This window comes from Eulemur rufifrons, chromosome 19, assembly GCF_041146395.1.
Source record: "Eulemur rufifrons isolate Redbay chromosome 19, OSU_ERuf_1, whole genome shotgun sequence".
Taxonomy (NCBI): domain Eukaryota; kingdom Metazoa; phylum Chordata; class Mammalia; order Primates; family Lemuridae; genus Eulemur; species Eulemur rufifrons.
In genome coordinates this window covers 42462497-42474787 of record NC_091001.1, presented here as the reverse complement: position 1 = coordinate 42474787, position 12291 = coordinate 42462497, and the positions used below count along the sequence as shown (strand labels likewise).

Genomic DNA, 12291 nt, shown 5'->3' with positions numbered 1-12291 from the left:
TTCATGTAGACACTCGTTTTGTTTACAGAGATCCCGTTAATTCAATCTCATTGTCACATCATCAAGTTTAGCCTCTATTCACAGGACTCTATTTCCAGATCTGCCTTTGGCTCAGGTCTTAGTGCCTTTATGAAAACGCATTTCCAAATACAATATTTTTTTGTACTCAGACATTCAGATTTGTTTCTTCTGAAACTTTGTTATTTTTACCAAAGATATGTTACCGCTATTCTTAGCAGTGGACTTTATTCAAGAGTAATGAACTCGTGGAAACATACAGCACAGTCTGAATGTTTGGGACTGAAAGCAAGAAGAGAGAGAGGGCAGGAGAGTATAGTAACAAGGTGAAACTATTTCCTCAGGCCTGCATTTTACTTGGAGACCTTTAAAGCTACTGTTCTTGGCATTTACACAGACTATGGGAAGGATTTTTCTTTCCCTGAATTTTTTCTTGTCTTGAACTTATCTTAATTTTATTAATAAAAGTTCTCCAGAACCATATAGCAGTCCCGATATTTGAGATGCACTAAAATTGAGACTAAAGGTTGTTCTTTAGAAGTCAAATATAGATCATAAACATCTTTAAAATAGTTCAGTGCCTGAGTTTAGAGCTTAGATTTGACAGGAAGCCACAAATGGACATTAGCACATCTCTCTGAATGTTAACCAGAACACGGCCTGTGCTGTCACTGATCTGCACCAGGGTTCCCTTGGGATTTATTTTTCAAAATGAAAGGAGGAAATCTGTTCTACAAGGAATAATAATGCCTGTAAGATTTTCACCTTACTGGCCATCTTATCCTGGGAAAGAGTATTAAATTCATACCTAGCTTGTTAAATTTCCAGGATTAACCAATGAAGTTATTTGTGACATATATTCTCTTCTTTTACAAACTTAGGTAATAGGAAATATCTTGTTAATAATTCAGAGCTCACTTATTAATAATTCAGCGTTCACCTAATTCAGGGCTTAGGGTTTGTAATAAGATATTATATATGTAATCTCACTGGATAAAAACATCAGTTGGTTCTACTTTACATAAAAATCACTATGAATAGAGTTAGCCATATATTTAGATTTTAGCCATTTGGCTAAAATAAAACATAAATCATTCTTGTGAAACATGATTCTGCTCTCTTTAAAAATCTTCACTGATGCTCCTTTGCCTGATGAATGTCCAAAATTCATTTTCAAGAAAACCAAGGATAAAGAAAACGTGGTATTATATATACAATGGAATACGCATAGCCTTTAAAAAAAAGGAAATCCTGTCATTTGCAACAACATGTATGAACCCGGAGGACAGTATGTTAAGTGAAATAAGCCAGGCACAGAAAGAAAAATACCACATGATCTCATTTATATGTGGAATCTAAAAAAAGAGTCAAACTCTTAGAAGCAGAGAATAGGATGGTGGTTACCGGGGTAGAGGGAAGAGGCGAGGTATGGTTGGGGAGATGTTGGTCAGAGGGAACAAAGTTTTAGTTGGACAGGAGAAATAAGTTCTGGAGATCTATTGCATAGCACGGTGACTGTAGTTAATAACCGTGTATTGTATACTTAAAAATTGCTAAGAGAGCAGATTTTAAATGTTTTCATCACATACACCAAGAAAGTGTGTGAAGTGATGGGCATGTTAATTAGCTTGATTCAGTCATTCCACAATGTATACATACATCAAAACATCACATTGTACCCATAAATATTAATATATACAATTGTTTTCAATTAAAAATTAATTAAAATAGGCCGGGCGCGGTGGCTCACGCCTGTAATCCTAGCACTCTGGGAGGCCGAGGCGGGTGGATCACTCAAGGTCAGGAGTTCGAGACCAGCCTGAGCGAGACCCCGTCTCTACTAAAAATAGAAAGACATTATATAGACAACTAAAAATCTATATAGAAAAAATTAGCCGGGCATGGTGGCGCATGCCTGTAGTCCCAGCTACTCGGGAGGCTGAGGCAGTAGGATCGCTTAAGCCGAGGAGTCTGAGGTTGCTGTGAGCTAAGCTGACGCCACGGCACTCACTCTAGCCTGGGCAACAAAGTGAGACTCTGTCTCAACAAAAAAAAAAAAAAAAAAAAAAAAAAAAAAAAAAAAATTAATTAAAATAATAACAATAAAGAAGGCCAAATTCTATTATTCTTTTACTGGTTTGGTCCAGTAATCAACCTGGCAGCACTCATGGTCTTTTGAGCCTGCTCTGCACTGGTATCACAACCAGGTGCCACCTCCTGACCACCTTTCCTAGAGTTCTGTCCATCTGGCATTCTCCCAGCTTTGCCACCACCCTCTTTTCAACAGTGGACGTGTCAACAAAAGACTACTAACATTGGGCTCAAAGGGAAAAGTTGCTCTGTTTACCATCTGAGCTACATTTCTGCTACCTGAATCCTGCAGGAGGGTTTTGCTTTGTTTTTAACTTTTAAATTTGAAATAAGTTTAGACTTACAAAAGAGTTGCAAAAATGGTACAGAGAGTTTCCATTTACCCTTCACCTAACTTCCTCTAACGTTCACATCTGACATAGCCATGATATAAGTATCAAAACTAAGAAATTCCCATTGATGTTATTAACTAAATTACAGACTTTATTCAGATTTCATCAGTTTTCCCATAATGTCCCTTTTATGTCCAAGATCTAATCCAGGATCTCACATGACATTTAGTTACAGCACCTCTTTAGTCTCCTCCAATGTGTGACAGCTTCTTGGTCTTTCCTTGTCTTCCATGGCCTTGACACTTTTGAAGGGTACTGGTCAGATATTTTGTAGAATGTCCTTCAGTTTGATTTTGTCTGATATTTTCTCACAGCTACATTGGGATTACGGATTGGGAGAAGAATACTACAGGGGTGATATGCTCTTCCCAGTGCATCATGTCTAGGCACATATCATGTGGATAAGCCCCATTATCAGTGATGTTAACTCTGACCATTTGGTTAGGGTGACATCTGTACTTTGTAAATAATAAATGTTTTGGAGGAGATACTTTGAGGCTATGCAAATATCCTTTGTTCCTTAAACTTTTACCCACTAATCTTAGCATTCAATGGTGGATCTTACCTGCAACAATTATGACTGATCTAATGGTGATATTCTATTTCCTTCATTCCTTTTACATTTATTTGTTGGAATTCCTCTGTAAAGAAGAGTTTCCCTTTTCTCTCCTTTTGGACTCAGGGCTATTTGTTTTACTGTTGAAGTTATAACCCAATACTATTGTTATTTATTTTGTTATTAAAATTACTCTCCCACTTTAGCTGTTGGGAACTCTTTCAGCTTGCCTCTCGTGTCCTTTAAACACGCATCCATCTTTTTTTTTTTTTTTTTTTTTTCCCTTTAGCACTTCCTGACTTCCTGGCAGTATAAGATGTTTCATCCTTTCTTTTCCCAGCCCAGCCCTGGAATCTACTACTTCTCCAGGGAACCTTGGTTTCTTTTATTAGAAATGGTATTTATAAACCAAGATCTGGGCACCTGGGTTTGCTTATTGCTGCTGAATTGTGTCACTGCTTCTAGGCCTTCTCAGTGGAGAGAGAAATATATATATATATATATATATATATATACACACACACACACACACACACACACAATAGCCCATGTATCCATAAACATCCATATTTCTATATCTATCTATCTGTATTTATGTTAAATAAACAAACAAGCCATGCATTCATACTGATACCTCTAGCTCCCAGCCAGAGCCACAAGGTTCATTTGTAATGAACCTATGTGCCTGTTTGTAACTTCGTCAACCACAAGAAACCTGATTCTTATTATCGATGATGTATTTACTTATATCTTCAACCTTAGTGTACATGTAAAGTAGTTTCAGAATTGCTAACTCATATTCTACGAGAAACAAATTTGTCAGCTATAGTGTTTATGTACAGTTCTGTTTCTCTTTAGCCTTACAGTATCCAGTCAAAAAACTGTTTTCCAAAGTTTTAAGTCAGGTACTTTCTTACCAACACCTTCATTCAACAAATGGTGGTGTCATTTGTTAGTGATACAGTTAGATTCATTGGACACAGTCTGCATTCCATCTTGGAATCACCCCTTATCCTAGTTGAATCTTATTTTAATTTGCACACAGTAAAAAGAACTCTTTTGGTGTATATTTCTGGATTTTGATAAATGCATGTATCTCCACCAAAGTACCAAAGAGAATAATTCTGTCACTCCCCAGATTTCCTCATATGCTCTTTTGCAGTCAACTCCTCCTTTCTTCTGGAAACCACTGATCTGTGTCTCTGTCCCTATGGTTTTTCATTTTCCAGAATGTCATATAAATGAATCATACGAAGAACCTTTTGGTTCTAGCTTCTTTCACTTACCAAAATGCACTTGAAATTCATGCAACTTGTTTCATGTGAATTAAGAGTTTTTTCCTTTTTATTGATGAGTACCATCTTATTGATGAGCATGGATGCAAAACTGTTTATCCATTTCCTGTTGAAGGACATCTGTGTTATTTCCCATTTGAGGCATTGTAAATAATGCCGCTGTAAACATTTGCATACAAGTTTTCATGTGACTATATGTCTTGTACTGTGAAGAGTCTGATATTTTATTTTATTTGCAAACTAATGTAGATGCTGACAGAACACCGGAGACTCCTGGGTCACAGACAAAGGACTTTATTACTCACAGCAATAGCAGTAGCCAGAGTATCAGTGTTTTCTTGCACCAGTTCCTGAACCCCGGTTCCTGCACAGTGAAACATTGAGGACCAGGTGGCACTTGCACATACATTAGGTTGTGTTAAAAGAGAGGGACCCTGAACTTAGGAAAACCAAATCTCGTGTAATGGACTATAAGCATGCTGGTCCTTTGCTGTGGAGTTAGATATTATCTTTATTCCAGACAATAAATATATGCTTGCTGTTTGCTCTGAAAAGGGACATTATTTCTATTTCCCAAGGCTGTTCCCTATATAAACATCTTGAAAACATAGACCAGAACAGATAATGCCTCTGCTTGCAATATATGTATTTAATAGAAATGCAAGAGACCCATGGAGAATGGTTTCCAACAATCATTTTTCATTTCACTGGGATGTAAATAAATACCTAAAAGTGAATTTGCCGGCTAGTATGCTAAGTATATGTTTAACTTTATAAAAGTCTGCCAAACTGTTTTCCAAAGTGCCTGTACCATTCTGCATTCCCATCAACAATGTATAAGAGTTGCAATGACTTTATATCTTCTTCAGCATTTTATATTGCCAGATTGTTTTATTTTAGCTATTCTAATATGGTTAAAATATATCTAGTGGTATCCTATTTGTGGTCTTAATTGTTTTTACTTAATATTAATGCATTTACTTAATACTAATCTTTTTATGCTTATTTTCCATCTGTATATCTTTGGAGAAGTATTTGTTCAGATCTTTTGCCCGTTTTTCCTTGGGTTGTTTGTTTTCTTAAGATTGAATTTTTTCATATATTCTGGACATAAGACCTTTATCAGATGTTCAAACTGCAAATGTTTTCTCCCACCATGTGGCCTGTCTTTTCATTCTCTTAATAAGGTTTTTCATAGAGCAAGAGTTTTTAATTTTGATAAAGTCTAAGTTACCAATTTTTCTTTATGGATTGTGCTTTTGGTGCCATATCAAAACACTCTGCTAAACCCAAAGTTGTGCAGATTTTCTCCTGTTTTCATCTCAAAATGTTATGGTTTTACATTCTATATTTAAGACTAGAGTCCATTTTGAGTTCATTTTTGTATAAAGTGTGAGGCATGGCCCAGCATCATTTGTTGAAATAACTATTCTCTCTCCTTTGAATTACCTTTGCTTCTTTGTCAAAAATAATTTGACTAAATATGTGTGAGTCTATTTCTGTTTCATTGAACTGGGTATCTATTCTTTTGCCAACATCACACTGTCTTCACTACTGTAACTTTATACTAAGTGTTGAAATCAGCTAACCTGAATCCTCTAATCTTCTAACTTTGTGCTTCTTTCCTTTTGTTTTTTGGCTATTATAGTTTCTTTGACCTACCTTATAAATTTTAGAGTCAGTTGCTGAAATCTCCAAAACGTGTGCTGGGATTCTGATTGAGATTGCATTAAGTCTAGTTTAGATTGAGGAGAATTGACATTTTAACATTGTATATCTCTCCATTTATTTAAGTCTTTTTGTTACTATTATAAATGGTACTTTTTAAATTATAAATTTTAATTATTTATTACAATTGATTTTTTTTATTGACCTTGCTTTATATATTGACCTTGTAAATATCTTTTGAGCTTGCTAATCTCACTTATTTGTTCTTGGAGCTTTGTTGTAGCTTACTTGTTATTTTCAATGATGTTTCCTGTGAATAGAGATGTTTTCATTTTTTCCTATCCAACCTATATAGCATTTATTTCTTTTCCTTGCTTTAATGCACTGACTAGGACTTTCATTACGATATTGAATAGAAGTGGTGAAAGAGGACTTAGTTTTTTCCTGATCTTAGAGGGGAAACATTAAATTTTTCACCATTAAATCTTTGCTAGGTTTAGGGAATTTTTTTTTTTTTTTGGTAGATGGTGCTTTATCTTAACAAAGTTCTCTTCAACTTTTGGTTTGCCAAGTATTGTCACCACAAATGCAAATGAATATTGAATTTTGTCACATGTGTTTTCTGTATCTATTGTGGTGATCTGTTCTCTGTTAATATGGTGAATTATATTGATTTATTTTTGAATATTGAATTGGACTCACATTCCTGGGATAATCTCTACTTGTTCATGATGCATTGTACATTTTATATACTCTGTATTAAATTTGCTAATATATCTTGTTGAGAATTTTTATGTCAATGTTTATGAGGAATATACGTCTGTAGATTGCTTTTCTTAGAAATTGTTGTCTAATTTTGGTATCAGGAAATACTGACATCATAATATGGATGAGGAAGTGTTCACTCTTCTTTTTTTTTTTTTTGAAAGAGATTGTGTAAAATTGATACTATTTTTCCTTAACTGTTTGATAGAACTTACCAGTGAAATCATCTAGGGCCTTGATTTTTCTTCATTAGAAGTTTTTAAACTATGAATTCAACAGCTTTAATAGATACAGGACTATTCACATTATCTGTATCTCTTTGAGTTAGTTTTGGTTATTTGTTTCTTAGAAAGAAGTGGTCCATTTCTTTGAATGTGTTGAATTTATAGGCACAGAAGTTTGCAATATTCCCTTATCACTCCTTTAATCTTTGTGGGGTCTGTAGTGATGTCTCTTTATTCATTTGTAATATTGGTAATTTTTGTCTACTTTTTTTTCTTGATTAATTTGAAGAGGTTCTCTTTCTTTCAATTTTATTGATTTTTCCATAGAACTGCTTTTGGTTTCATTGACTTTTTAATTTTTAAAATGTTTTTAATTTCATTGATTTCTGCACTTATCTTCATTATTTTCCTCCTTCTACTTGCTTTTTTTAAAAAAAAAATTAGACCTCTTTCTATTTTGATCTAACAATTTAATGATACAGATATCGCTCCATATACTTCTTCAGCTGTATCCTATAAATTTTGATATATTTTGTAATTATTTTTATTCATTTGAAGGTGTCAGTTCTAAGAACTCTGCCTAATCTTAGGTCCTAAAGATTTTTTTCTGTTTTTTTCCATAGAAGCTTTATAATTTTATGTTTTACATTTAAGTCTATAATCTGTTTTGAATTAATGTTTGTATAAGGTGTGAGATTTAGGTTTAGAGGTTTTTGGTGTGGTTTTGTTTTGTTTTGCCCATAGATGTTCATTTGTTCCAACACAATTTATTGAAAAGGCTATCCCTCCTCCACTGAATTGTTTTTTCTCCTTTGCCAACAATTGATTGGATATATCTGCAGGTCTCTGTCTGGGTTCTCTATTCTGTTCTATTATCATATGTGCTAATGTCTTTATTAGGACCACACTTTCTTGATAACTGTAGCTGTATAGTGAGCCTTAAAGCCAGGAAAAATTACTTTTCCCATCTTACATTTCTTTTTCAGAATTGTTTTGGCTATTCTAGGGCATTTATTTTCAATATAGAATTTTAAAACAAGCTTCTCTATGTCTATTAAAAACCTTGCTGACCAATTGTAGTGGCTGCTTGGAAGGATGCATAGAGCAGAATTATGTGGTTCTGTCCAAACTCACTGTGGAAAGAGTGCCATGATCAATTAATGATGTCTGCCTAGGCATAGGCATAGGGAGCAGTGGCATTCTTGTCAAGTGTTTTCCAAGCATGGATATATTAATATATTCATGGAATAGACTAGAGACAAAAAAAAAAAAAAAGAAGAAGAAGAAGGATATAAGAGAAAGTCACTTGGGTTCTCACATTGGAACTAAAATTTTTCTTCCTAATTTTAGGAGTCAGTAGGGTAAAGCAGACAAATCCTAGAATCAAAAGCAACAAATAATGGACAAAGTTACTTAACCTGCTTTAAAAAATTTTGTTCTTTTACTATTAGGTTTATTTCTCCAGGCCGTCATCATATAGCCTAGTCACCAAAATGTGGTAATTTAATAATTTTTAATTGTATATCTTAAATCTTCAGCTTCCATAAATATATGCAGAAACAACCCTATGTATACAATATCAATAAAAAAGTTAGAAATTCAAAAAAAAAAAACAAAACCTTGCTGGCATTTTGATAGGAATTACCTTAAACCTAATATCCAATTAGGAATAATTGACATATTTATTATGTTGATTCCTCCAATCCATGAATACAGTATGTCTCTCCAAGTATTTAGGTCTTCTTTGATTTCTTTCAACAGCATTTCATAAATTCAGTGCACAAATCCTGTACTTGTTTGATTAAGTCTATACTAAATATTTCATTTTCTTTGAAGTAATTGTAAATGGTATTTTTTTAAATTTTAGTTTCCACTTGTTAATTGTCAGTATATAGAAATGCAATTGATTTTTGTGTGTGGATTTTGTGGGGTGGTGTTTTTTTTTTTTTTACTTTACTAGGCTTATTCTAGAGTTTTGGTTTTTGTAAACAATTGGCCCTCTGTATTTGCAGGTGCTACATTTGTGGATTCAATACAGTGTAACAACTAATTATTAATACATAGCATTTATATTTTGTCAGATAGTATAAATAATCTGGAGATAATTTAAAGTGTACAGGAGGATGTATGTGGGTTATATGAAAACATTATATGATTTTATATAAGGGACTTGAGCATCCTCGGACTTGTTATCCACAGAGGGTCCTGGACCAATCTCCCATGCATACCAAGGGACAACTGTACTTCTTGGATTTTCTATGTAGATAGTTGAGTAGTCTGCAAATACAGACAGTTGTATTTATTGTTTTCCCAATTTCTATGATTTTTATTTCTTTGCCTCATTCCAGTGGCTAGAATTTCTAGTATTATGTTGGATAAGCATGATGAAAACAGACATACTTCCCTTTTTCCTAATCATAAAGGAAAAGAATTCAGTCTTTCACCATCAAGTATATGATGTTAGCTGCAGGATTTTTGTACATGCTCTTTAAGAGATTGAGAAAGTCCCATTATATTCCTAATGTATTGAGTTTTTATACTGAATGGGGGTTGAATTTTTTAAGTTCTTTTCTGTGTAAGTTGATATGCGTATATGACTTTCTTCATTAACCTGTTGATATTGTGGATTACATTGATTAATATTTTGAATTCTGAACCAGCTCTGCATGCATGGAATAAATCCCACTTGGTAATGGTGAATTATTCATTTTATGCATTGTTGAATTGAATTTGCTAAAATTTGGTTGAGAATTTTTGTGTTTAAGTTCATGAGAAATGTTGGTTTGTAATTTTTGTGTATGTGTGTTGTCTTTGTCTGTTTGGGGTATCAGGGTAATAGTAGCCTCATAAAGTGAGTTGGGAAGTGTTCCCTCCTCTTCTTTTTTCTGGAGTAGATTACGTAAAACTTGTGTTAATTCTTCTTTGAATGTTTGATAAAATTCTCCAGTACAACCGTATGGGCCCAGAGATTTCTTTTGAGGGGCTTTTTAATTACAAATTCAATTTCTTCAATAGGTATAGGAATATTCAGGTTATCTATTTTATCTTAGTAGAGTTGTGGTAGATTGTGGTTTTTGAAAGATTATTCCATTTCTTCTAAGCTGTTGAATTTATGAGCATAAAGGTTTTCATTATTTTCTCTTATTATCTTGTCAATGACTGCAAGAGATTTTGTGATATCCCTATTGATATTGGTAATTTGTATCTTTTTCCTTTAACTTGTAAATCTTGCTAGAGGTTTGTTGATTTTATTGATTTTTTTCTTAAACAACCAGCCTTTGTTTCATTAATTTTCTCTATTTGAATTTCTTTGATTTCTGCTCTTTATTATTTCCCTCTTTTTTCTTGCTTTGAGTTTATTTGCTCTTCTTTTGCTGGGTTCTTGAGGTAAGAATATAGATTATTGTTTTGAGATATTTCCTTTGTTCTTATGTAAGATTTTAGTGCCATAAATTTATCTTCTAGCACTATGTTAACTACATCTCACAAATTTAAATGTTTTGCTTAGTTTTCATTTAGTTCTATTTAATTTTTTGTTTTCTTTATGATTTCCTTTTTTGGGCCATGAATTATTTAAAGCATTTTTCAAAATTTGCAAGTGTTTCAAGATTTTCATGTTGTATTTCCATTATTGATTTCTGTTTTAATTCCACTATGGTCAAAGTACATACTCTGCACCATTTGAATTCTTTTAAATTTGTTAAAGGTTGTTCTATGACTCAAGATATGGTCTATTTATGTGAACATTCAATGTTTGTTTGAAAAGAATGTGTATTCTGTTGTTGGGTGGAGTGTTCTATAAATGTTAATTACATATGGTTAGTTGATAGTATGGTTCAGTTCTTCAGCATCATTGCTGATTGTTTAATTGTTCTGTCAGCCATTAAGATTGGAGTATTACATGTTCTCACTTATAAGTAGGAGCTAAACAATGAGTATATATAGTCATAAAGTGGTATAATAGACATTGGAAACTAAGCAGGGAATGAGAGGCAATTGAGGATAAAAAAATTACCTGTTGAGTACAATATATACTATTCTGCTGATGGATACACTGAAAGTCCTGACTTTAGCATTATACAATTCATGCATGTAAAAAAAACCACTGTACCCCTTAAATCTATTGAATAAAAAAGAATGAGATACTGAAGACCTTCATGATTGTTTATTAATTTGTTAATATTTTTCTCTTCAGCTCCATCAGATTTCATTTCATGTATTTTAAAGCTCTATTGTTTGGTACATACATATTTAGGATTGTTGTCTTCTTGGTGGATTGAGCCTTTCATCATCATATAATATCACTTTTTGTCCCTAATAATTTTCTTTGCTTTAAAGTCTACCTTATGTGATATTAATACAGTTATTCCTGCTTTTTAGAAATAAATGTTTGCATACTATATCTTTTCCATGCTTTTACTTTCAACCTATCTAAGTTGTTATGCCTAAAGTGAGTTTCCTGTAGACAGCATTTCCTCTGTCATGTAGTTGGTATATTTAGACAATTTACATACAAAGTAATTATTGATACTTAGGGCTTAAGTATCTCGTTCCATTATTTTTTTTCTGTGTATTTCCTCTGTTTCTCATTTCTCTCTTTTTTCCTGCCTTCCTATGGGTTCTTTGAACATTTATTAGTATTATGTTTTGATTTATTTGTATTGGCTTTTAGTTTATTGTTGTGTATAGTTTTTTTAATGGTGGTTCTAGGTATTTCCTTATCACAGCCTACTGGTATTGACGGTTTACTACTTCAAGTTAAGTGTACAAACCTTACTTCCATTTAGGTCCCTTTACTCTCACCATTTAAAAAGCATAATTGTCTGAAATATTTCCTTTACATACTTTATACAGCATATTAGATGTTGTTAAACTTTTGCTCCAGTCATAAAACACAATTAAAGAAACTCATGAAGTTAAGGATTGTGTTTTATACTTACTTCTATATTTACCACCATTCCATTGTTGTTATTTCCTTTCTAAAAGTTCAAGCTTTCTTCTATTATTGTTCTCTTGCTATTTTGAGAGCTTCCATTAGCCATTCTTTAAAGGTAGGTCTCCCAGCAATAAATTTTCATAGTTTTCCTTCTCTTCCAACCTGGAGGATATTTTCACCAGATATATGATTCATGACTGGCAGTTCTTTCCTTTCAGCACTTGAAAAATGTTGTGCCACTTCCCTCTGGTTTCTATGGTTTCAGATGAGAAACTGCTGTCATTTGAATTGATGTTCTTTTATAGGTAATGTGTTATTTCTCTTTGACTATTTTTGAGATTTTTCT

At 33.1% G+C, this 12291-nt stretch overlaps 1 protein-coding gene across 1 annotated transcript in view; it reads left to right on the top strand.

The window, feature by feature from the left end:
• Positions 1-12291, top strand: part of VWA3B (von Willebrand factor A domain containing 3B) — a 188799-nt gene that overhangs the window by 97799 nt on the left and 78709 nt on the right.